The following is a 27,889-nucleotide window of genomic DNA, read 5'->3' as shown; positions in this document are numbered from 1 at the left end:
TATGCCACACTAGTGGCAGTCAAAGAAACGCAGAAACTCAGACCAATGTAGCTGCTGCTAATGTTGTTTGTCGGTCTCTGAGATCTGGTTTCTCCACAGAGGTTTTGTCTTCTGCACACATGGGATTCAGAGCAAGACATGCTGGGTTTTGACACCACAGCATCAGTGGTGTCAACTAGCAATGAGTCACATGTCAAAGAACAGCAAGCTCCCTTGGAAGAAAAAGGCAGCGCTCTACAGTAATGTCAAATGAAAGTCAAGCATGTTGCCTTCCTGGACTAACAGAGAAATAAAATATTTACCTTTGTGCAGCATAGAAGATATTGAAGTTAGGTGGTGAGGGGAGGAGGGCGTGGAACTCCTCTTCAACAGAGCTGAATGTGTCTTCTATATGGGCAAGTAAAGATACTGGAAAAGTCAGTTCTGATTTGGCCTCTTTTCCCTCTCTTTCTCTGAGTCACATACTGTGAGCCAAACGGGATGGAAGGAGAGGAATCCAGGAAAGTGGATTGAAAAGGTATTTATTTGGCAGGAAAGGAGCTGGGTAAGCAGAACTAAGCAGAACTAACTTCACAAAGTGGTGGATGAATGGAGGTTGAGGTAGACATCTCAATGAAGCCAAAAAGTGAAGTACCTACCTGTGAGTGGAGAGGAGGACTAGAACACAGGCAAAGTTAGGACAGATAATGGTACAAATTCTATCATTAATCTCAAGGGTGACCAAACATAAAATGAGTGGAATTAATTAAAAACACTTTTCCTTAAAAAAAAATTTCCTTTTCCTTTTCCTTTTCCTTTTCCTTTTCCTTTTCCTTTTCCTTTTCCTTTTCCTTTTCCTTTTCCTTTTCCTTTTCCTTTTCCTTTTCCTTTTCCTTTTCCTTTTCCTTTTCCTTTTCCTTTTCTTTTCCTCTTTCTCTTTCCTTTTCTTCTTCTTCTTCTTCTTCTTCTTCTTCTTCTTCTTCTTCTTCCTTTTTTTATTCTTCTTTTTTTTTCCTTTTCTTCTTCTTTTCTTATTCTTCTTCTTAGTCTTCCCGAGAAACAGGAATCTTCATGTCCCAAAGGGCTGCAGCCTGACTTAACGCGTTATTAAACCACTGAGAAACTGCACTGCATGCAACTCAATAGGCAAAGCTTGAACTGATACTCGTAATCAGCCTCACCCAGATTCTTTAGTTCTGCTGTTCTTGGCTTTATTTGTTTCCTAGTGGGATAGATTCCCCAACCTAATTTGTGTTATCAGGGTTTGTTTTTCCTTCTATTACTTTCCCATTCTTTCTCTCCACATTCTAGGTCCCCTTTGTTTAACAACAAATGATTCTAATTAATCATTTTTGGGCTGCTTTTGAATTGTGCAGTTTGATTAATCTGGGGAACTGAAACAGTGGCTATAGGGTTGAGCTGAAGTGATAGTGAGCCATGAACATGGGCTTTATTGTGTACAATAGCACAAAATGTTTGTGCATAGTAGTTTGCAAGTTTAAGTGTTTCTTTTGTATGCAATGTGCTATGCTTGCTTAAACCTTTGCAAACAATGTTCCTATTATATGCACTGAGAGGTTACCTGAAAGTTAAGAAGATGATTACTCAGTCATCGTAGCATATTATAGGTCAGAGGTTAATCTGCCCATTACTTTACTCTTGTTGAAGACTGAGATTATTATTGTTATTATTACTAACCTATAAATAAAGGAGGTTTAATAAATGTATTGAAAACACAGGGACCAGGTATTATTTTACAGTTATAATGCTGGTTCCTCTGACTTCCTAGAAAGTTCCTGTTCCAGTGCAGCAAAACCTTTTTTCCCTTTACATAGACCCACGAGAATAACAGATGAACTCATATAAGTTGTCTAACTCATCTACTGATAAAAGCAAACCATCAAAATAAGATATATCAGTGCTAGTAGTAAGATTTATCAGTTTTTGAGTTTTCTACACCTTGATTCAAGTATACTCATATAATTGTGCCTATGTATCTAAGTGTGCATATACAGTGCATAAGTGTGCATAAACAGACGGATGTCACTGAGAAGCCATGCAAATATATATGTAAAAAAATAACTACAGGTTCATTATAGAGATACACTGTTTCTTAAAAGGAATATGAGCTTGAATATGGAACTCAACACATGTGGCTACCATGGTAGGAATTCGTAAAGGATAAATTCTCTCTCCTGATGTCCCACTGATCCTACCTATAAGGCTGAGAATAAAAGGGAATGTTTTCCCTGTTAAAACTCTCTCTCTTCTGTCTCTGATTTCTGTGGGGAGGGAGCTTTCTTAGATTTTTGCTTAGAAATGTATGAGTTTGTGCAGTTCTTGTGCATAACTGGAACTTCTAGGGATTAGTGGAGTACAAATACTAATGAATAATGAACCATGAAAACCTAACAAGACAGCTTTAGAGATTCAAGAAATCTCTCCAAGTTCCCCTGAAGGTGCCTTGCACACCAGAGGCAGTATAGCAAATCTCTACTTCTTTAGTACACACAGAGGATTTATCCTTAGCTGCTGTCACTACTATTTACCTTATATTTTCAATTAAAACACAAAACATATCTATTGACATGTTTTTATCGTGGTAAAAGTTTGTTTGCTTAGATGAGGAGCAGAGGTGAAGGCAAAGGTGTCAAGCTGATTAAGGAACTAAGGGAACTATGGCATGGCTATGAGTTTGATATCAACATAAAAACTTCTGGGATTTTGCTATCTTGTCAGTTTATAGTACTTTCCTGACAGAAGGTCAGAAGGCTGGGAGTTTGTTTGGAGACCATGGGACAGAACTGCTGAAAAGCAAAAAGCACCTCTGAAATCTTGCCTTCTTATATCTGTTTTGAAATTATAATTCAGTCTGAGAAGCAACTTTTTTTTTTTTTTTTTAAAAAAGTACATATACAGAGATAGATAGCAAGGGGAAACAGAAATATAAATCCTTGTTTTCTCTTTAAAGCCAGTAAGCATAAAATTACAGAATGAGACATTTTCTGAATATTTAAAACATCTTTTATTTTACATAAATACCCCACTGAACATTGTTAATGCTCTACTAGAGCACTACAGTAAGCAAACTTGGCTACATAGGAAATATCTGGAGTAATTCTGTTGGCTTTAAGTTTATTACAGGGCTTTACTGGTGGACCAAGAGTGGTATTCTAAGGAATTTGAAAGTGTACTATTGCATAATGTTAATATGTTATTAACCGAATAAATATATAAAGAAATCAAGTAAAGTACTCACTTTACAACAAAGAAAGTATAACAATAAAAAGAAGTGGTGCACAAAAAAAAATAGGATAATGTATATTGGCAGGTAACTCTGGAGGTCATATTTTCAGCCCTTAGCTCAGAACAGGATTGATTTTTATCAGATTAAAATTGAAACATGATTAGAATTGCAAGACATGTCTGTTGTGATGGCACAGTAAAAAACAGGGTCCATGTGACTCTGCTGTATGTGGCACTAAGCTCCCTTTGTTCATGCTGTGTGCGTGTGTAGTCTTGCTCAAGTGGCCCATTGCTTCTAGGCAAATTGGACCTTTGTCAAATATAAGAAACATATGTGACTGGGTATTTTTAATGAAACAGTTTTAGTCTTTAAAATGCTATTTTTCATCTGTTTCAGGACCACGACAGAATTTCTAGTGAAAGACTTGCACAGTTCACTTTAACTAGAGAATAAGAGGAACAAAGAACAATTATTACTCCTTGTGTCACTTCAGTAAGTGAAATGCACATCCACAATACATATTCAAGGAACAAGATCTGTTGAGTAATAATATTCTGGCCTCTTAGAGGTCACTGGAAGTTTTGCCATTGAATTCTCTAGGACTTTGATTCTTACTCCATTTTACTGGAATAAATACTCATTTCATCCTTAATAAAACTTTAAATTAAATTGTGAAGTTGGCAAGAATGCATAAGGTGCAAAATATAGACTCATCTGTTCTGTATTGATGTTATTTGCTGCCTAAGCAGCAGAGCTACTTTAAAAGTAATTTTTTTCCATCCGAGAACAGATTATTAGGAAACTAAAAATATGCAAAGACTGCTCATATTTGCTGGTTCAGTGGTGTTAACTCAGTTCTAGTTCCACTGAATGTTTGACTAGGTTTCATCTGAAGATAATTTTATTGGTATCTTGAGTTTAATGTGCATATAAAATGACATTTTCTAGGCTTTTGAAAAGATCTGAATGTCTCAGTCCTGCTAAAATATATGACACATGCCTCTAAAATCATTTGAGTGATCCTGACTTTTTAAAGAATCTTTAATTGTGGTTAGGGGGGAATAAATCAATATGGCTTACAGTGTCAGTCTCTGTTCTTCAACACAGCAGACTGGCAGCCTGTTCAATCACTCCCTGGGCAGCGCTGTGCAAGCCCCCCTCTCTGCTTATCATTCTCTGCAAAGCTAGTGGTACTGTTACGCATGGTGTCCCTGGACTTCTTTTTTGCAGACAGAGACACACTTCTCAAGTCTAGCTCTGAACTACTCAGTGGAAATGTGTCCCTTTCTCTTGTCTTTGGACTACAGCTGTAATTTAGCATGATTCTTACTCAGGAACTTCACTTAGGTGTCTAAAGAAAAGTGAACCTTTGAGACCACCAAGAGAACAGCTCCAGAAGATGACAGTGATTTTTCTCTCTTTCACAGACATGACAAAATGGTAGACAGTTCTCCTGAAGTGGAATTTTATAATATTTGCAATTAATGGAAATATGTTTTTGGGGGGGAGAAAGGTCAAGGAACTGAAACAGACTTTGACAGGAAAATCAACATGTAGAGCCTTGAGAGCTTTGGTAAATGCTGTCAAATAGCTTAGGTCTAAACAATACAAAGTAATAAAGACAAAGAAACATATTGGTTTCTGGATGTCAAAACACCACTGATGAACAAACAAACAAAAAATCCACAAATTATTTTAAATGTTACCCTAAGATGTTTTCAAAAAAAAAAAAAAACAAAAAAAACAAACAACAACAAAAAAAAAAACTCTAAAAATAACAACTCAGAAAAGTTAGCTGGTGAGGAGAAGGACCTGGGAGTCCTGGTGGACAGCAGGTTGGCCATGAACCAGCAGTGTGCCTTTGTGGCCAAGAGGGACAATGGGATCTTGGCGTGCATTAAAAGGAGTGTGGCCAGCAGGTCAAGGGAGGTGATCCTCCTCCTGTACTCTGCCCTGGTCAGGCCTCACCTGGAGTACTGTGTCCAGTTCTGGGCTCCATGGTACAAAAAAGACAGGGAACTCCTGGAAAGAGTCCAGCAGAGGGCTACAAAGATGATATGGGGCCTGGAACATCTTCCTTATGAGGAAAGGCTGAGAGACCTGGGTCTGTTCAGCCTGGAGAAAAGAAGACTGAGGAGGGATCTTATCAATGTTTATAAATACCTGAGGTGTGGGAGACAGGGATTTGGCCAACCTCTTTTCAGTGCTCTGTGGGGACAGGACAAGGGGCAATGGCCACAAAATGGAGCCCAGGAAGTTCCTCACCAACATGCGAAAGAACTTCTTCACGGTGAGGGTGACAGAGCACTGGAACAGGCTGCCCAGGGAGGTTGTAGGGTCTCCTTCTCTGGAGATATTCAAGGCCCGTCTGGATGCTTACCTGGGCAGCCTGCTGTAAGGAACTTTTTTTGGCAGAGGGGTTGGACCCAATGATCTTTTGAGGTCACTTCCAACCCCTTCAATTCTGTGATTCTGTGGTTTAATTATGGCAGATGAGAGCTTGGACTTGCTGCTATCGAGTTTGATTTCTCAAATATGCAGAGACTTTTTTCCATAAAGAAAAGAAAACCAACCAAACAAAAATGAGATCTTCTACTAAGAAGGTACTTTAAAATCAGGATCAGGTACTTTAAAATCATGGATTGCCTTTGGCAGAACATGAGATCAGGCAGACAGAAGGGAAGGGGAGAAGGGTGAAAGCATAAGGTACTATATTGACCAGCTAGTTCAATTCATGACAAGCAGCAGAAAATAACTTATTTGGGATTTAAAAGTAGGAATACAGGCTTAGGAAATAGCGCAGAGAGACCAAATGAAGGTCAGATGAGACATACAGGCCAGCAATGAAGAAGAGGTATATATGATCTCAAAATAATAAGCAGACATTTCTATCCTCAGATCTGAGAGATTATACAGTTTTGTGGGGCAATTCCAAATAGTTCCATGGAGAAGAGAAATATGATGTTTCCCTGATGCATATTTAGAAATTCAGAGTACTTTTCCCATTCCCTGAACTTTCTGACGTTTCTGGCTTCTGTCTTGCTTTTGACATATGAATGCTCACAAGCAGATGATACAGAGCTCAGCCTTGCCATTTACAATCAGTCCTCAGGGAAAATCCTCTTATCTCACGTGGTTTAGCTGCTGGCTGCTGAAGCACTGGTAAACCAACCTGTGCTGTAAGCAGTAGTTCCTATGCTTTCATCGCAAAAGAGAACATTTGATTGTTCCTTCTTTTAGTCTGAGTGAATGATGTTTGCTGCACCAATTGCCTGCAGTTGATATCTGCCTTTAACATTGCCCAGAATAACAAAAAATAAATGGATTCCCATCTCTGGTAACAAGTACTGACATTAACTAAAGGCAGATTGTAAATGACCAAACCATATGTTAGCTTGACATAATATAGGTGCTCTAAATTTCATGATCAATGCAGCTGAGTTGTAGTGCTGTTAATTGAGGCAGTTGCCCCTTCTGTCCTCGGTCCCAGACATGCATTTTGTCACCACCTTTCCTAATACCAGCACATGTGTTTGGTCAGCCAGGTCAGGAGCATATCTGAAAGCAAATTAACTTTTGTAGATGTGGTTTTCAATCTGATGGATTTACAGGCAGCTGTGGAATCACATAGCCAAGAATGTGAGGAAAGAAGGAACTATCCTTTTTGCCAAGTGCCTATCCTTAAATTGGGTTAAACTGGTCCTGAAACTGCATCCTCAAAGTGAAAAATCTATTATAAAGATTAGCAAGCTAGCCACCGTGAACTTTATATTTAAAGCCAGACTCTTAAACCCTAATGAACTCCCATGGATTTTGATGAGGATTTAATCAAACTATGCATCTTGAATCTCTTACTCAAATTTATTGTACCATTTATCTTTTCTACAAGGTCTATACAGATAGATTTTAGTAAGGAAAATTGGCTTTAATATATCAGTAAGACAGATTAAAAAATGCAGTGATTAAGTTATTTACAGCTCATACAAATAAATCTAACACAGAGATTAAGATATTTCTAACCTATGGGGCATAGAGCACACATTTTGGGTTGATGTAAGCATGTTATTTTTCATTGTGGATCTTCTAGCAGTGACTATAAAAATATAACGTAGTCAAATGTAACGTTAAATCTGTTAGACAGTCCTTTGCAACACCTGCAATATAACAGAGCAGGCAAATAGAAATATTTCAGCATCTTCTGTATTTCTGAATACTGAAATACCATTCAGAAATAAAGATATAAATTCATCTATTCTTTCTTCCCCTAACATACTGAAAAGGCATTGAAAAGTAAAGCTGATAACACAGAAGTACAATTGCAAGAGTTCTGTTTTGGCTTAATTATAGATTCAAGACACGTATGCGACATCATTTGAAAATAATTGAAACTGAACAAATACTCCAAGTGGTGCATGGATGTGTGAATAAGATGTAAGTGGAGAGCTGTTATTAGTTATATTCCTCCAGGTTTGGTCTTGAAAACAGACCTACTGAGTATGCTCAATAAAGCATATTCTTACATCTTAGTATAAGAATTAGATATGAAATCTATACATGATTGTAAGTTGGAAGCTATTGGCAATGGACCAGATCATGATATAAGGGAAGTTTCTGGATCAGGAAAATACAAACTGTGTACAAACTGTGTGAAATTCTTGATTTAGAGATTCATCAAATCATGCTGCAGTAGTTGGGTGGGAACAAAAGAAATGAGATACCCTTAGGATACCTGTTGCTCTTGAGACAGATATGAATTATTATGGTAATTATGCCATGAAAAGGGATAATGGACTCACTGGAAGTATCAAATCAGGTAGTTTTTCACTAAAACAGATAAGATTTTAAAACCACTGCATAAAACTTAAGAAGACTTTAAGACTATATGTGTAGATCGGGTATCAAAGAGAAAATAAAATAATTTCTTTGCACAAAAAGAGAAATATTAAACATACCTTAAGAGATTAATTAGCAGAATTTGGCTTATTTATTTTGTTGAGGGGAAACTGAATTATTCCATATTGGTACATTTTAGGATGAGGGGAAAATGTTTAACAACAGCAATGGAATAGAAATATTTATGTTAGAAAATAATTCTGACAGAAAATCATATAGATTTAACTCATCATGGATACATTTAAACTGAAAATTAATTGACAATGAAAGTGTTGAAATAGCTTCCCAAATAAGACATATAGGATACGAATATTGCATTATTCCAACATGAACCTTAATAAGTTTATGGGGGAAAATGATAATAGAGGGATGAATCTAGGATGAAAAATATAAATCTGTGAGGTGATATTATGGATTATTAATCCACTGATATTCCCCAAAGTGGTGGCAGAAGGATGTGGCATAACTGCTATGTAATGCATATGTGATGATGATATGTGATAATTCTAGACATTCAAACTACTTCTGTTTGCCTCCCAGGGCCAGGAATATCTTTTCTGTCTTCCAGAATAACTTGACTACCAGTAATATTTCTGTTCCTTTGTCAGAAACAAAGAGGACTGACCACAGCTGAAAAGATGTTGAGTGAAGAGTCTTGCTGCTTCAGGTGCTAACAAGAAGTACCTCATTACTATGGTTGATGAGATTTGCTCAGATATAATCTTATCACTCAAAGAATATTCCCATGATCAGATTGTCTTAATTTATTTTTATTTTTTCATTTATTTCAATGTGGGTCATTCACTCTAGTTTCACCCTACAAATTGTCTACCATTACAAGAGTGTAAATTGTTAGAGGTAACAAGGGACAAAACAAAAGCCTTGCATTGTTTTGTCTCTTGTAACAGCAATGGATACCTAGAGAACAAAGCATGAAATGTTTCCTTAGCCTTGCCTACAGGTCTTCTGAGGAAGAAATTGTATTTTTTAATAGTGATAAATGGTTATATCATCCTTGCCTTTAAACTAGGAATGCCCTAGATTTCTCAAGCTATTTCCCAGTGTTGTGATACAATTCTTATGTCATTTGATCTTTTGTATAAAGGTCTGGTGGCTTTGAAGGTAAGAAAGGTGAAAAGGACTTGGAATATATGCCTGACAGGCCTATTGGACTAAAGATCGCAAACATCAAGGCTAGTGCTGATAATCTATGAGCCATACTAATCTTTTTTTCCTGCATTAGTTAAGTCAGCTAGCCCCCAGGACATCCATATCTGTTTGGTTAATAGGGGTTAGTAGAAGTAGTCAGTAACTTAAAGAGGATCAGTTAAAGGAGAATAGTGACACAGATTACTCCCATATATAAATGTGGTTCAGATGTAAAACTTGCACTGTAATTTTCTTCTATTTGGCCAAAGACATATTATATGCAAGAGGTTTGATTATAAGACCATTAAGTGAGTAGCTGATGCTGTACATAATAAGAAGTGATGAAGTGTGACGGCAGCATATCTTGTACATTATCATAATAATTTCTCCACACACTGGCTAGAGAAATGTGTTGAGTTGCAAGGCTGCCATCCCTGAGTGAAGAAAAGAGCTATAAGAGTGTTTAAGGGTGATTAAGGCATTTGGAGGCCTGTGTTTTTGCATAGGCTGCATGGTCTGTTCTTTAGCAGCATGACAGTACAAGCAAACATAGTGGTTGTCACAACTATTCATTTTTATATACTGGGAACATAAGCCAAGCAAAGCAGAAGCATTAAAGGTACAATCTAAATGCTTTGCTTAACAGAAAAAAAAAAAATGTGACTAGAATATGTACTAAAGATTAGTCTGCTTAAAATGTTATACTGCAATTTACATGGTCACAAATTAGAAGTAACAAAGTAAAAACCGACCGGATCATCTTAAAACCACTGTTCTTTATTTCACCAGTCTAGCACTTTTTCCCCATGAACCTCCAAGTGCTGAGGAAAGGTATGTGTATACTGCTACCCAACAACTCACAATAAAAATGTTTCACTCTTTGTTATTAAATGTTGAATGTTTGTGACTGCAACAAGCCTACTAGAAGCAAAAGCTTGAAGGCTTGCCCACTTGCCTTTCCAAACACAGGCCAGGTTTGGAAGAGTCAATGAGCAGTAAGGACAGCATATTATCCAGCTTTGTCTTTTGCTTGGGCACATTGTTGTTTTTTCTTCTCTTATATTTTAAAACATGGCTGAAGTATAATGTGGCTTCTTCATCATGAATGAATCATTTTTTTTCATTGTGTTGCCCCAGGTTCTTTTCTCTTATGTCTCTGCAAGTGATGCAATAAAGTCTTACCAAGAATATATTCAGCCAGTAAAAGTTTAACAACTGGATTCTGATCTCATTTGTACCTGGGGGGGTCCATGGCACATGGCAGTTCTGAGTTCATTTGAAGTCAGCTCAGGGAGGTCCATGGCACAAGGCAGTTCTGAGTTCATTTGAAGTCAGCTCCAGGAGGATCAGCATATGGTTTTTACACCATTGACGTTGGTGAAGTTAGTCTGTCTTTCCATTCATGCCAATAAGTTCAGAATTTGTTCTTAGTATTCCAGAAGTGAAAATCCTTAGACATCCTAAAAATCATTGCTATATAAGCCACAGATACCTCAGAAAGTTTCATCTCAATGAAACACAAGACGAATTTCAAGAAATACCAAATTATCCCATATTATGAGTTCTAAATAACCAGTTTAGGCCTCAGCCATGCTTATCGCCTCATTGCTGATTTAGGAACAGTACAGGGAACAGATCATAAATCAGAGTCCTAATTCTCTCTCTGATCTCTCTCTTTAAGGCTCTGCTTGTGCTGCCAGACAATACTGGTAAGAAATTATCAGAGAGGTTTAATAGGTTAATATAAGTTAAGGACCTGTCATTAGATACATTCACCCAGAGAGCCTGGGAGCTAGAGTATGTGCGTAAATGAAGCATGGGGTTCCATGCAGACGGAGTAGATGTTCACAAAAAAGACATTTTGTCTATGCCACGGCTACAAGATTACTGTGTAATTCAGGTCATATTTTAGATTTTCTTGTCTAACTTGGTTTAAAATCAAGCCTCCTGCCTAAACTAGTTATCTGGGCTTCTCTATAGACAACAGAGAAAAGTGTTATCTTTAGTAGTGAATTATCTCACCTAAAAGAGGCATCTAAAATGTAATGGAATCATGCACAAGAGGTGCCTTTCTCCACTGTGTGCTGTCATAAGGTTACTCAGACTGCTTAGACTGAACACCTAAGTTTAAGATGGTGTTCTTAAGAAGGTTGTTCAGCTGAAAGCTAGAGGTATTTTTTGTGTTGTTTTTTGTGGGAAGGGTGAGCATTTACAGCTCAAAGTAGTTGAAGAAGAAGTTGATGAGGACTGTGCTTTGACCATTTAAACATATATAAGGTTGGATCTGTGGGAAAAAATGTATATATTTCTAGGTCCTTGGCATCTTTAATTTATGTCCCCAAATTAGAAAATACTTTTAGCTTTAATCCCACCAATTCTGCATTTCTTAATGAATAATACGTTTTTCTGTATTGGAGTATGAGATGAACCTACAAGGAGACAAGCAGCAGAAGCGCCCTATTATGTCTGGCTCAGTGGGTCCATGTACCCTTGGCATGGGCTACCTCAGAATAGGGTACTTCAAGGACTCGAGGGATAGTGACGAGACTTAGATGTAGCCACCATGAATGCAAAGAAGGTTAAACAGTTGCCTACCTTGCTCAGCCTCTTGGAGGATCTTCCTACTGTGGCAATGCTGCATGTGGAAGTACAGCAGTTGTTGTTTGTTACCATGACAGTGCATTATGACAGAGCATTATGACAGCAGCTGTATCACACCAACTGAGACTCCTTGGTCAGAGCCTTTGTGATATGACTTATGTAATAGCGGACCAGAAGCCTCTTAAACCTCTCTCTGAGGCTAATGTCACCCTCAAACAGTCCAGAGAACAGCACTATGGAAAGGAATCTGTGGCTTTTTGTTGACATCAAGTTAAATGTGAGTCAGCAGTGTACCCCAGCAGCCAGGAGGGCCAACTGTACCCTGGGGTGTCTCAGGTACAGCACTGCTAGCTGGTCTTGGGAAGGGATTGTTCTGCTTTACTCTATGCTGGTAGGGCTTTACCTTGAGTACAGTGTGTAGTTTTGGGCAACACAGTATAAGAAGGAGATAAAGCTATTAGCGAGTGTACAAAGGAGGGCTATGAAGATGGTGAAGATGGTGCAGGGTCTACAGGGGAGGACATATGAGGAGCAGCTGAGGGCCCTTGGTGTGTTCAGCCCCGAGCAGAGCAGGCCGAGGGGAGGCCTCATGGCGGCCTGCAGCTCCCTCACGAGGGGAGCGGAGGGGCAGGCGCTGAGCTCTGCTCTCTGGGGACAGCGACAGCATATCCATGAATACATTATCTTCCTCTTCTTATTGTGTTACATCTTATAACACGCTGTTTAAACATACCCTTGGTGGGCTGGCTTAGGGATTCATCCCTGCCTCCATTTTGTCCTAAATTTACAAGCATAAGAACCCCAAGATTATATATTTTGGATATTTCATAGCTGACAAACTCTATGATCTTGGAGCACAGGTACTTTACAAGAAGTATCTGAGAGACATAAAGGTTCCAGAATCCCATTGAAAATCTACCAGTACTCTTAAACACTGATTTTGGGAAAATAAGGTGCAAGCTATCATACTGTCCATGAAAAATTCTCATCTTTTATGCTGCTTAAGGCATCTTCCAGCCATATGAATTTCCAGGCAGGTCTGCACTGCTGTGTTGGATCTGTCCTGGAGTTCTGCCCATGTTCTGAGGTGACTGAAGTAGAGCTTATTCTTCTTTGTAAACCATTTAACTAAATTATCATACCCATGTTAGATGGAAAATTTAGTCTCTTCTGGTGGCAAAAGACTAAAATGACTGTGTTTCAAAGGAAACCAAGGATTCAAATAGCTCCTACACAGGAAATCATTATTTTATTTTTTTTTCTCTCTCTCCCCTCCCCTATAGTAGTCTGAATTAAAGATAGTCTGTTCAGAAGATATTTGGTAAGTTCCTACTTGTTCTTTCTCTTTCTTTCTTTTCCTTCCTTCCTTCCTTCCTTCCTTCCTTCCTTCCTTCCTTCCTTCCTTCCTTCCTTCCTTCCTTCCCTCCTTCCTTCCTTCCCTCCTTCCTTCCTTCCTTCCTTCCTTCCTTCCTTCCTTCCTTCCTTCCTTCCTTCCTTCCTTCCTTCCTTCCTTCCTTCCTTCCGTTAATGTACATTGCCTGTGGCATCACCTGTTGCAGGCACAGATGAAGGCTAATACATCGTTATCAGCATATTGAATGAAGAGGTTGTCTTGTGGAATTGTCTAAGTGTATGGTTGCTTACTTGCATTGTAATAAGACCTGATGACAAAAACCCTCCAGGTCATTTTGTCTGAGTCTTTGGAGAATGTTAATATGGCTGTAATGAATTGCAACTTGTACATGGTACAAATGCACTTGCATACAAACCATTCAAATTATTTCACTAACCTGTAGAAGCCAAACCCCATTTGTGTATGTTCAGAGGTTATCCGTAGCTTCACTGAGCTTTGGATCAGACAGATACATAAAACTGAAAAAAACACTCAGTGCTGGAATGTTAAGACTATGTTCAGTCAACAAATTGGGATTAGTGACAATAAAATTACTAGTGCTGGAAATGATTGTGACATTGACAAATGCAGTCTTTGGATTCATCTCTCTTAACATTAGATGCATAGGTTGTCCTCAAGCACACCTGACAGAGTTTTCTGGATTTCTGTTTTGTGAGCTAAAGACACTCTTATATTCTCTTGACAGCTAAAATAGTTCCAGTAAATTACACTTTTAAAATGTTTGTTTATGTCCATTGATTGCAAAGGATACAGAAAACTGTTCTGATTTAGACATATGCATTGAAAACATTTAGTGTGATGTGGGATGAACCCCACACTATAGCAGCTTTTGGAAGCCATGATGTGACTGGCACATAAACTTTAGCACTTACCTTATATATTACCCAAACCATTCACTTTCTACAATGGATAGAACCCATTTCATCTAAATTTAGGCAAGCCTGGTGTAGACATCCATGTTGTAAGTGGATCAACCTAGGCTGTAGCTATCACCTGTAGAGATAATTAGGCATTTGTTGTACAGACATTTATATACAGTCAGATGAATCCCACCCATGGAGTCTTCATTTGGCATTTCTTCTGTCTGCTGAGGCTAGGTATCCTGGGGAATAGAAATCTAATGGGCATCTAATTGCAGTTTTCCACAACTTAAACAAGCATCACAGAGAAGATGGAGCCAAACACTGATGGGCATGATGGAAGATTTGAAAGGAAGTTGTCAAAAGTTGTAGCAAACATAATCCTAGTTACATACAAGAAAAAATGTCTTTGCTGGGCACATTTATTCTATACTGCAGGGTTCACAGAATATACTTTATCGCTGGTAGCCAAATGTTGAAACAGGTTGCCCAGAGATAGTGAGAAACCTGATTCTGGAAATTAGGCCTGCTTTGACCAGGAAGTTGGACTACCAACCATATTTATTTTGTGGTTCTGAGGTACAAAGCATTATAAAAAGGGAGGGAGGTAGGAAGAGAGAGTGGACAGATGCATTGGTACCTGAGACATTTCCCCATGGAATACAGGTATCTTCTGTCTCCGGAGGACAGCTTCCACCTGGGTTTCTTTCATCTGATGCCACTGGGCAGAGGTGGGATCTGATTAACTGGGGCAGTTAAAAAGCCTTGTTTTGCACCCAGTGTCTATGGTAATCACTTCACAGCAAGATCTCTATTTTCCTAAAGCAAACATCTAAAACAGGTTAGAGAGATGCACCTTGAATGCACTTTCTTAATCATCCTAAGATAAATAAACCTGATTACAGAAGCTGAATTTTCACTGGAAAGACTCAGAGACTCCATGAGAAGCAGTTATGCTGTGCCTCAGTGAGTTACTCTGGTATCAATGATGCCCTGTACTATTGCTGCTTTAATTGGCCTATGTTTGGTAGTAAGATAATTAGATGCTCCAAAGTGCACTTATTCTCAGGCCATCCAGTACTTGCTAGATTTATTTTCTGTTACTCTGCAGCTGAAACTGGATCTGGGTGCTGCTGGCTGCTGCCCAGTGCAACCCCGCCGACTACAGAGGGTTACACAAGATGTGACTGGGGGCATTAGGTTGCCCTATGCTGTAAGGGCCATGTGAACTTCCAGCCAATGAGGTTCAGGTCAGCACAAACTACTCACAGCACAGAGAGCTGCTAGCAAGGCAAGGGGATGGTTGTGTACAGCACAAGGCTTTATTTTTATGACTTCCAGAGTCTGTTATTCATGAGTGGCCTAGCAGGCATCAACCTCTCTTTTATCTTTTGTTCCTGGATGTTGCAGAATAAGCAAAAATAGGGATTGGATTTACCTGCTGCAGAAAATCTAATTTGTTTATCAGGAGATATGAGAAATGGGAACTGCACTAAATATGCTAAAGTGCAAAGGAGTTAACTAACACATTTTTGGAGTTATATTTCCAATCTCCTCTTAATAAACATGTATGCACTTTTAAATTCAGATGACTTCTTAAGGGTTATGACTATAATCAGCTGACAGATTATGATATCTCTAAATCACAAAGAGTGAAATAGGTCCTATTCTTGGAGCACATGCTGTTCAGTTGGTTTTTGTAGGAGAGTAAAGCAGAGCAGACTGGGAAACTGAGATGCGGGCACTAATAGGAATCTGGCATTTTTTTTAGATTTCAAAATAATGTTTTATCCATGCAAGTTTGGTGACATTTTGATGGAGAGTGACAGCTCGTTAACCTCCCTAGGAACATTTCTCTGTCCACCTCTGACCCACCACGGGGGAGAAGTTAAGGCTTTTGTTCCCCTGACTGATTTTGTCTGCAACTGTAGAGCCTGAGGGAGGACATCTTTTGCCCTGCTCAACACTATATGAAATCCTTGTAGGAAACAATGAGCAACCTATTGTTTTTCACAGATCTTTTCCTCCTACACAACCCCCTCAATAATTAACCAGCATCATCTTCAAAGCAGTATTGTGTTAAATAAATAAATAAGGAGGAGAAAAAAAAAAAAAAAAAAAAAGTGATAATACCCACATGAGGCAGAAGTGACAAGGTATTAGCCTCAGAACAGTTCATCTTTTATGAGCTTGCTGGCATTTATGCCTGTCTTCAAGCTTCACAGATACTTTGTCTGTCACAGGTGCACTTTCACTGCCTCTTGCTGTTCTCACCAGCACCTTCTCCTCTCCCCACTGCTCAAATTCAGCTGAGAGCACTAAGAGAGGAGGGGGCCCTATTTTAATTTTCCTGACAACCCACTGGGGGACAAACAAAATTGTCTTCTTGCCTGGCTTATCTTCCAGCGTCTTCACTGAGATTAGGAATGTACCAGAGGAAATCAGTACTGAGAAAGTATTTTGCCTCCAAATATTTTTGCAAGTACATTTTTTTTTTTAAGTTTTACAGAATAAAAGAAGGTAAAATCCAGGTATCTGAGCTTACTGCACAAAAGCCACTGCTTCTGAAGCTGTATTTCATGTCAGATAACTTTGTCCATACTCCTATTCATAGGAGTATGTAACTTGTACAGCCTCACCCAGCAGTACAGGAGAAAAAAAAAGAAATCAATTTGATAAAATGGAGCTGCTTAAAATGAATGTGTTTTCCATGTCTGTTAATTTTTACTTTTATCTCTCTTAAGAGACTATACAGACTTTATCTGGGTCCATATAAATGACATTTATGAACAGTATACATATTTGACAAAAGCTGTTACTTTGACCAGTTTTTAATAGTTCCTGTATCAGAAAATGCAGAGTGCGTGGGTTCACTCAGTTTTTCAGGGGACATCTTGTTTTGATATGTAACAAAATTCAGAGGTTTTATCTTCCAAAATTAGTATATTTTCCTGAACTTATGACTAAAAATGATTGAATATTTGTACTCAGAAATCATTTCATTGAAAAACTTTCAATATCTTACAGATTTTACATATTGGGTTATGCTGCTCTCCAGCTCTCAACCACTTGGCTGGGAGTAGTAATATCTCTCTATCCATTTGGGGAGGGAAGGAGGAGGGGGCACTCAGATTAATAGTTATCTGTAGTAGCTTCTTGTCAGAGAAACAAAACAGAACACAAATAGACAAAGAAACAAACAAAACAAGCATTGATAAAATTATTAATTCTATTTACCCATGTTCCACTGCAGACTGACAATAGCTCAGTTCAGACACATCTCTCCTTTACTTTATTTAAAACAAATTTAGATAAACTGCAAGGAGGAAGAACAATGCACCTCAAGAATTTAACAATCCAGATCTGTGTTATCTCAAATCACAAGTCTGCCTTAAAACAGATTTAGATCATTTTTGGTTGTTTTGCTCTTTTTGGTTCTTTTGTTTTGTTTTGTGGGTATTTGTCTTCTGTTTTGAAACCTTCAGGGTTTGTATAAGATACTTTTATTTTTTTTTTCACGGTATATAATAGAACAAGAAAAAATAACTGGTCAGCCTAAAACCATATATCAAATCAACACTAGAGTTTGTGTCTGACTCTTCCTTCTCTCCAGGAAAGTCTGATTCCTCAATCTCTCCTTTGGCTGTAAGAAAATGTTTCCTCCCATATATATGTGCCTCTGCTTTGTCTTTTTGCTTATGCCCTCCCACTTTCAATAACAAGGTAAAAAATATTCTCATAAAGAAATGCATCACACTGTTTTTTTGCCATCACCAATTGCCAGCTTTTATTATTTCTGTGCCTACTCCTTGCCCGGAGCAATATGATTTTAATGTTCTGATAAAAATTAAAAATAAATAAATAAATAAAAGGCACAACTGTCATCCTCTAGGAAAATAGAGTCTGAAAGACAACAAAGTACATGTGTGCATGAGCATCTTGGCAGATCCTCTGCCTATTTCTTTATCCTTGATGATATCAACATTTTTTTCCCCTCAAGCAAACAAACTGCTTTGAAGTGATGCCTCCCATGTCACCATGAGCTATTGAAAAGCTGTCATGACTGGACAATAGACAAAATTCTATTTTTGTCTATTCATGCCATGTCTGAAGGAATCCGGATACTGATGTGCCATAACTTTGGCTATCAACTGAAATATACAGAGGCCATTACATGTATCTGTGTAAGAGACATAGGTCTAATGTATGGTCCCAGTATCAACCCATGAGGAACACTACTTGACACTGACCTCTACTCTGACATTGAGCCATTGACTGCAACTCTTTGAGTGCAACCATGCACTATTGCAGCAGCTGGGAGAGTGAGGAGTGAGAATCAGCCCTGCAGACACCAAAGTCAATGCAGAAGGAGGGCAACAGGTGCTCCAGGCATGCAGCAGCAGTTCCCCTGTGGCATGTGGAGAGGCCTCTGCTGGAGTAGGTTGTCCCCCTGCAGCCCATGAGTCCCACATGGAGCAGATCTCCACGCTGCAGCCCATGGAGGAACCCCCGGTGGAGCAGGTGGATGTGGCCTGAAGGAGGCTGCAGCCCATGGAAAGCCCCTGCAGGAGCAGGCCCCGGGCTGGAGCTGCAGCCTGTGGAGAGGAGCCCATGCAGGAGCAGGGGGTCTGGTGGGAGCTGCCGCCCATAGGGGTGCTCCTCATACAACATGACTTCCACCCCTTTAACTACCTTAATGACTTATGGATTTTATTGGGAATATGCAAAGATGAAGCTAACATGTGGACAGTACAAGGATGGAGACAAAACCAAGCTGCTCCAGCCACAAGATGGGAAGACTGGGTAACCTGTCTTGCTGCTCCTGGGCAAAGTGATTGGAAGTGTAGTGAACACTGATGGTCATAATGAGTTGACTCACTGACCTGTGCTTTTCCTTTGGCACTAGCAGTTGGACAAGTCTAGCTACCCAGAGGTTTTGGTAACCACTGGGGTCATGGCTACTTTACTGCCCCTGGTAATCAGCTTTCCTTGATAACTGTCTGCTTTCCTTATACCTAAAGCCAGCATAGGGCAATTCTATGTTCAAAGGTGATGCAAAAAGGCTCATCTAAACCTCACAATCATAGAATCATCGAATAATGCAATGTAGCAGAAAATAGGAACAAAGTATGTAATTGCTAACAAAGATGCTGCATGTTTCTTCCAGGGAGGTTATCAGAAGGAGACCCTGTTATGCTGGTGTTGCTGGCTTTTCTGTGGAGAGAAGAACCAACATGAGGACAATAGCCTCTGGATCCTAGCTAACAACCACCAGCCATGCTAACCACAGTTAAAAAGATTATGGTTTTCTCAGCTAGAGGTTATTTCCTCTGTGCCGTGGTACCTGGTCTGCTATAGAAGCTTAAAAATCTCATAAAGATGTGTTTATTTTAACATGGTTGTGCTGAGACATTAATACATCCCAGCCTGCAGATTCTGCCTTAAGAGCAGTAATCACCAGTTACAGGACAGGCAGATAATCAGTAGTAGTGTGGTCCTAAGCTCTTGCAGGTGTATGCTTCAGGGTAGATGAGTCAGAGCCCTTACTGTACACCACTTACTGAGCAGTCATGACATGACCAGTTTTTACAGTGTGTCATAGCCTGCTGTTCTTATTCCTTCAATTTTCATTTGTAGAATTGCAACGAACAAGCTGAACCAAAATGATTAACATGAAAACGTATTCACCCTGGATTTATCTGAGTAAAACATAGATGAAAGACTATCCTATCACAGTCCCTTGTGTTACACTGTCTCTTTAGTAAATCGTTTTTGAGAAATATTAGAATGAAAAAAATGAAAGCTTGCTAAACATGTTGTAAAATGCTTTGCTTCTCCCTGGAAGCCATTGTATGTTGTATATTATAATCTGAAGTGTATGGAGGTGTAGCTTAAAATATGTCAAAAGATAGGAGTTCAGATTCATGGCAAACTCACTAACACTGATGATTCTGGGTAGTAACAATGGCTACTCCATTTGGCTACTCCACTTCTAACCCCTGTTCCAGACTGCTGGGATAATGTGTATCATGAACTAATAGTAAAGCAACTTCCTCCCAGAAACCAGCCAGGAGCTGTCAGACAGAATGCTGAACCATGGAAAAACAATATTTTTTTCATCATTTATCTGGAGCTCAGATATGAGAATTTTGCAACCCATAACAGATTGGACTGGGGTCTCCCTCCCCATCCAACCTTTGTATTGGTTTCTGACAAGTATGCATCTGTAGACTTGTCCCCTACAGTTAGACTTTTATGGTTATTTCAGCTTCTGTGGTCTAAAAGGTAGGTGTTGGCCTTCGAGTTGAAATTCACATTCAGTACTTTAACCATTAATAGGGAATTGAGCACAAAAGTTTGAGAAATGGAAAAAGGAATGCAGCAGGCAAATGGCAAAGAAAAGAGCAGATAGTGAGAAATAATTTGATCTTGATTTTCTCTTAAAACTCGACTGGTAGAGGAGCTGGTGGTTCTAACCTATTTTATAGATAAGTTGTGATTAGAAAGCTTCTCCAGAAATTGGAAAGCCTGTGTTTTGAGCCCAAAATGACACTGAAACAAATAACAAAGAGATTTTATCTGCTTATAATTTTAACTGGAATAAAGCTTTCACTGCCACATCTGAAATTTTGGGCAACTCTCTTTACTGGTTCTTTCTGGTCCTCTCAGAGAAGGAAGTTTGAAACCACCCACTTAACCTCATGTTAAGTGAATGGGCAAAGAGGGACCACCTCCCTCATTTTTTTTCCTACAGCAGCTGAGCTACTGCTCAGGTTACTGTACAGAAATGAATGACCCCCAAGGCAAAAAGGAGAATAAAGAAGAGAAAGCAGTGCCATGTGTTTTATGACTATATGAGATAGAAAAAGAAAAAAAGAAAAAAAAAAAGAAAAAAAAGACAAAAAAAAATGGACCTAGCATCAGCATTCATCTCTAAATATCCCCTAGCACCACCACTGGCGCATTCCCCAGGCTCAGGAAGGTAAATAGGTAGAGGACAGACTAATCCTGCCAGCCCCCAGGCACTCAGTGGCTTGGAAGTGTCACAGCTTTGAGTATTATTGCATACCCAACAGCAGAAATGTAGACACCTGAGACATTTCCACATAGCTGCAGAGGTCCCTTTGGGTTTGGCACTGGTGATTTTGAGGATCTAAATTTTGTATTTTCACAACCAAAGTGACAGGCAGGTATTGAAGCCTCCTCCAAGGCATTTATGTCTCTGCACTCCAGTTACTTGTCAGAAGCCCTTTCTTCATCTATTTACAGGATATGATAGGATCTGTGTGTGAGGGAAGGTTCAGATTATGTACGTGCCTAACTCCACACAGAGAGGCATATAAGTTCAGCTGGTGCAATAAAAACAGTGGAATTCATTAATTAGGTCAATTTAAATTACTTATGTAGAGGAAGTTGATTTCCCCTTAACAAGATAAATCCAATTAAAAAATCCTATCACCTCTCTCTCTCTCTTTTTCCTTTTTTTTTTTTTTTTTTTCTTTTTTTCCTTCCAGGAGATATCCTTAAATGGGCCTTTTCTGTTATCAGATGTGTGAAGCAACATTACTGCATATTTTCACACCTAGTTGATTACTTAACCATCTGTTCTTTCTGACAATACAGGATACAAGATGGGAGAAAGGGAGGGGAAGAGAAGTAAACAGAAACATTGCTGTGATTACTTTCTAACCCATGTCTTAATTTTTCATTTGAACCATAAATCCCAGGGCAATTTTTATTACAGTGGTATGTATGCTGAAACAAAGGCTATATATAAAACAAACCTCTTACAACTCTTTTTTTTTTCTTTTTTTTCTTTTTTTTTTCTTTTTTTTCTTTTTCCCTCTCAGAATAATGGAAATGTATCACAACATTCTTCATATCCTTTCTAGATGACTATAAAATGGAGGTGGAGGGAGGAGAATTTTGTAGGCAGAACATTATGTGCGTTAGATAAAAATCAGTTACTTAGTAGCTCATATTTAAAAATATTCACACTTAATTTAACTCTCTTCATTCTCTGGGAGGACTGTGGGTGTATTAATCTTTTGGGTTGATAAAATCATTCATTTGGATGGGCAGGTTGGAAACTGACTTCAAATTTTTATGTATTTATTTATTTATTTTAATGTGTCCTCTTTTGCTTAAACATATTTTCCAGAGACAATTTAAAACAGAGGTCTGGATAGATTTAATTAAAATATATAGAATACAATTCAATACAAATACAACAAATATTCTTCTATCCCCTTCAATTTTATTGGTTCATTATAATAATAATTGCCTTAGATAGCACATATAATAATAAAAGAAAAAGAAATAAAATTTCTTGCTAATGGACAAAGGATTCTTTAAATACAGAATCTTAGTGACCACATTCAACATGGAGTCGTCTGAAACAGTCATAGCAGTCATTCTTTCTTTTTTTTTTTTGGTCAGATGAGGTAATAAATATTTATGCAAGTGAGAATTAATGAAGAAAACACAACAGAAACAGTCAGAGGCAAGAGGCATTATAGAAATCCCTCCCTTACAGGAATAAAACTCAGCCTACATTAGGAGTGACAAAAATAAAATAGGGATTACTGAATTTAAAGAAACCCTAAAGTAACCCTTGTGTGGGCCACAATGGTCTTTACCTACCTGACAGCTGCCTGACCCCTGCAGCATCAACACAGTGAATTGTCATCTCATCAGTCAAAAACAGAGATGAGCAAGACGAGTTAATGCGAGATCTGCTGTCTCTGACTTGAGTGATTGAGCAAGTCATAACAGAAAGAAGCACCCCGGGAGCTGCAGGTGGCTGAAGTATGTTGAAGCACTGTGGGTGTTCAGAAACAGCAAAGGTTAATGTGACAGGAAGCGTTTACTTCATACTTTTTTGTTCACAGCTACTTTCTGTTCACCTAAGAAGATCACTCAGGTGGGAGGTTTCTCTTTACTGGACAGCCACAGAGCAAATGAAGGAAGGAAATGCAGTGAGACTTTGGGTATGACTTCAGGAAGAGGGTGGGCAGGAATCACAGTGAGGAGCTAAGAAATGCAAAAGCTTTCTGGGAACGAGAAAGCTCCAAGAAATTGTCACTGAGTGTGGCTTACAACCCAGGAAGTCAATGCATTAACAACCATGAAGTCAATGATATGTCTTGAAGGATACAGGTGGGTGGGAAAGAGTTATGCATGAAAGCTTTTAGTTTCTCATTTGTCTGCTTCAGGTATTTTGAGGATTCTCTGCTTAAAATATTAAGTAATTCTAAGTGAATAAAATTTGTTTTTTTTTTTTTCTAGTTCCTTTGGAGGCTTGCTGCAGTAAAAGTTCCAAGCAGAACCATCTCAAAGCTTTGTTAAACATGGGGTCTTTCCACAGACCTTTATTGGGATGGATAAACAAGGCTGACTTTCAGTGTCTCTGAGTGGAGAAATATGGGCTGGGTCAAGGAAGTAGCTGTACAACAACATGGGACCAGGCTTTTGTGCCAAGAGGCATATGGTGGGGCTCTCTGCTCACTTTTCTGCAGAACAGATGAGAACTATACTTGGGTGCTCTTTCCTTCAGCATAAGCTATAAATCTAAGGTTTCTATGTCTTCTGAACTGAAAGCCAAGCTTTAATTACAGCTTTGAGTGTTAGGGAAGGAGTTTAGTTAGTGAGCTTACCTGTCACACGTGTGAAAATGCCTAAGATAGCCTTGCATTTCTTCAGGTATCATGTCTACTTAAAAAATAATGCTTCCTGGAGTAAAAGCTAGGTTACACTTTCCAGAAAAACCCTGCCAGAAGTCTGTGGTTTAAAAATATGTTAGGTTTGCAGTCCATCATATTTATGATCAATACACTACAGAGAGCTGACACAGATCTTCCACAAAGACAGACTGCACTTTCAAGAGAATTTCATACCATTTAAAAATGGAATTAACCAAGATGGAAATGCTAAAAATATGTGGAAGACAAAGTTTAAGTCACTAATGGAAAACCCTGTGTGTCATTCTGCTTATTAAAAGGCAACAGAATAAATGCTCCCTGCTGATGAGCTAATATTTAATCTGCACTGTACTCCGTCCTCCAAAGAAGTGCTTCTGTTGATCAAATTTTGTTATTGGTCCTTTAAAAAAGTAGATGGAAAAATCAAAGGCTATATTTAAATTGCTCTTTTTTTTTTTTTTTTTTTTCCCTATGCTGTGAAGTAGGAGTGTGTTGTGGTGCTTGTCATAATTTTCTTTATGACCCTCAAGCCCTCAGTCTCTAAGAGTAGGAGAGAAAATGGAGGTCACACTGCTTTCTTATACGTGTTGTCATGCAGATATGTGCTCTTCATACAGAAGTGGGCTTTCAAATGGGGTTCTTAGTTCTTAACCTCAGGGTAACTTACTTTTTTAATTATGATTTCCACTGGCTTCTTTGCACTACAGAAATTGGACTGCTGCTGCTTTTTGGTCTTCTGTTACTGCCTACAGGAGATGGAAGGCATCTACTTGCTGAATCCTGTGAGATGTTCGTATTCAGTAGGTAGGCAGAGTAACCCATTTTGCTGCTTAGGACCCAGATTTCACCAATGGACTTCTGCAGGAGTGAGTTTGGCAATGGAACAGGGAGAAGAAAGCTCAGTTATGAGAAGAAAGGAGATTTTGCCAAAGGGCTGAATAAAAAATAATAAAACTGGGGTGGTGGTAGGCTGAGTTTTGATAATCACCTTCCTCTTCTGTACCGTTTCCCCCCTTTTCAGGTTTAAAATAAATATGTCTTTTCAATGAAATTCTCAATAGCCAAAGGAAGTTTAATTGCTTATTTCCAGCTGTGACTGATGTATGAAATTGTATTTCAAACTGTACAAAAAGTCACCACCTGGCAAAAATTTACCTGACACTCTCCCTCTGCTGCAGAAATTCTTTTTTTCTTATTGCTCAGGCCAATAAATTAACGATGGTTTCCTCACTCTCAATAGCCTTTACAACTTCCATAGTATTTCATCAAGGAGATAAGGTCTCTGATTTACTATTTAACTTTTCAAGATCATGTTAGACATTAAATTAGGAATATTTTTTCACCATTAACTACTAAAACTCTGCTGTCATTTACTGCATAGACTGAGAGATACTCTGGTCTGCATGAAAATGATAGATGCTCCACATGTTTTCTCACCTTACTAGCCTCATTATTGATGACTGGCATAGAGAGCTCTGTGGCAGTACAGGACATTTTCTTCCTTCTGGTTTTGTATCTCTTCCTCCCTCCTGGGCAAACTTCCCTCCCATGACCACAACAAGTCTTCTGAGTTTTGATTTCTTTAAACTAACACCTGGCTCCTATTTGGACTGGTGTTTTCTCACTCTTCTGTGAATCACTCTTCTGTGAATCCATTAGGAGGATGTAGCATCTTCTTGCTCCAGCCACCTTCCTTGGAAAACCAATTATTGCACCCAGTGCACATCTGTTAAATACAATCATTCCCCATGGTGTCCAGCCAGGGACAAAGACTGCATTTTACCTTGTCAGAAATGCTATGTTCAACATCTTCAGAAAGCATTCTAGAGATTATACAGTTTTCATAATAACATAATAAGAATTCACAATAATTTTCACAATAAGAAAGTCTATAGGAATTTAGAGATCTTTGGTTTTGCCTAGACAAATTCTTCAAACTGTTATATCAGTCAGAGATAAAAAGAGGTTAGAGGGGTAAAAGGGGCAGTGTAACACATTCATAACTGGTGGGAAGGTAGGCTTTGTATTCCTTCCCTTCTGTGACAGAATATCTGCACTCTTTATTAAAACTTGCAGTCACTAGGTCTAACCATGCTGAGCTGATAGCAAGTAACGAGTAAGGATGAAAGATGTGATGGAGATTGCCTGTTCCTTTCAGTCTTGGTTTGGTTGTTTTCAGCTATAAATTGAAGTTCATTTTAAGGAGTTACTGGGCTAAGATGAATATCCTGGGTGGGGAAGATCACTCATTTTGGGGGGCAGATATTGAGCCTTTCCAGAACAGAGGAAGTGCAAGGAGCAAAAGCAGTGGTAGCCATTTGAGATGCCCAAAGACAGCTTGCCTGGTCTCCATCTATCCCTCTAGAAAGCTATGGATCTCCCAGAGGTCTGTTATGTCTGCCGTCTCTAACTGAATGTCTTATTTTCATCTGTCTAAAATAGCTACAGATGGATGCTTCTGCATACATAACTGAAGCCTGTCTTATGTGTCTCCTTTCATGATCTGAAATGCTCCCTAGGCTCTATTTAGACTACATTAACTAGATCTCTGTCAACTGTAACAGAGCTTGGATACTTATCTCATATATTGACAGCTACTAATAGACACTTGCATTAGGTGTCTAATCTTGTTCCAAATTCAACCCCAAATTAGCAATCACTATGAGTGAAAGCAAGAACTCAACTTTGGCCAGGGAAGAACTGTGCAAAAATACTTTCAGTCTTTTCCTTTTGAGTTATTACTTTTTTTTTTTTTTTTTTTTTTTTCCAATTTGGTAAGTTGATAATCTAAACTTTTACTCTAAAAGAGTAAAAAAATGGCTTTTTAAGAGCCTTTCAATCTTTTTTTGAGGACTTTCTCATAGGAAACCTTCTTGACTATTGAAAGCGGTGAGGTCCAAAGCACTGTATATATATGAAACTATTAGTCTTGCATTCTTAGGTTCCCAGGAGTCCCGCTTCCATAACCACATCAGGTTAGATGACATCCCAAAGTAAATGGGCTGGGATTCCGGTACTTACTGTAGTGAGAGCAGTAAGGTCTCTGACCCTTATACAAACCTCTCCGTCTTTGGCTTTTTGATGCTGTACACTGCACTAGCATCGCTCTTCTTGGGTGGCAACAGAAGACTTCAGCTTCTCTGAGGTTTCAGAAGGGAGAAGGGGTACTCCACTGGGAATGGGAGAGGATGCAACAGTAATTACAGACTCACATACACAATGGTTCCTTGATTCACTCCATTCCTCATTTCTTTGTCTTTTCAAGACTAAAACAAAGGCAGAGGAGGACTTTCCCCCCTTCTTTTGGAACTTGTTTTACAGATGTAAAACCTGACCACTGACATTTATCCAGAAATTTTCTCTCTCTCTTATCCAAATGGCCATAGTTACAACTATTTAGACTGATCCTATTTCTTCCAACAGCCCTCACAGTAGTGCAGCTGAGTAAGAGCATAGATTTCCTGGAAAGAAGTCTGCACATTGCTCACCTGATATTATCTAGATAAAAATGCTCTTCTAACCTTTAGGCTGTTATATAGACCTAGATATTTTTATGCCTTGTCTTCCATTTTCTTCTCTCTGTTGAGTGAGATTTGCTGTGTAATCCTGATTGTCATTTTTTCTGGTTTATTTTTCATGTCCTCTATTCATTTTCATTCTTTTGTTGTTGAATTCATAAGAAGTTGTCTGGTTGCATGGTCCCTACCCTTTTGATAGATGATCGTAGTCTTCAGTATGTCACAGAGATTCATAAACTACGTTACTTCTTAAATGAATAAGTCACTTTAGCAAAACTCCTTGCAGAGTAGTGTACCACTCAATGCAAGTAACAGGGTTAGAATGGGACTCTTCAAATGTAATTACTACAAGGACAGAAAGCAAGGTGTCAGACAAGATTAAAGACCATCTACCATAAAAAAGGCTAATCTACCTAAAAGAAACATACCCACTTTCGATCCCAAAATGGTACAATTAAATTCTCCTACTTAAATGCTGTTATTTTCCATGCTTGTAGTACATGATGTTGTGATGAGTACAAGCAAAC

This window comes from Aythya marila (assembly GCF_965140915.1).
Source record: "Aythya marila genome assembly, chromosome: 1".
In the NCBI taxonomy this organism is placed as follows: Eukaryota; Metazoa; Chordata; class Aves; order Anseriformes; family Anatidae; genus Aythya; species Aythya marila.
This window is presented reverse-complemented; position numbering follows the sequence as displayed.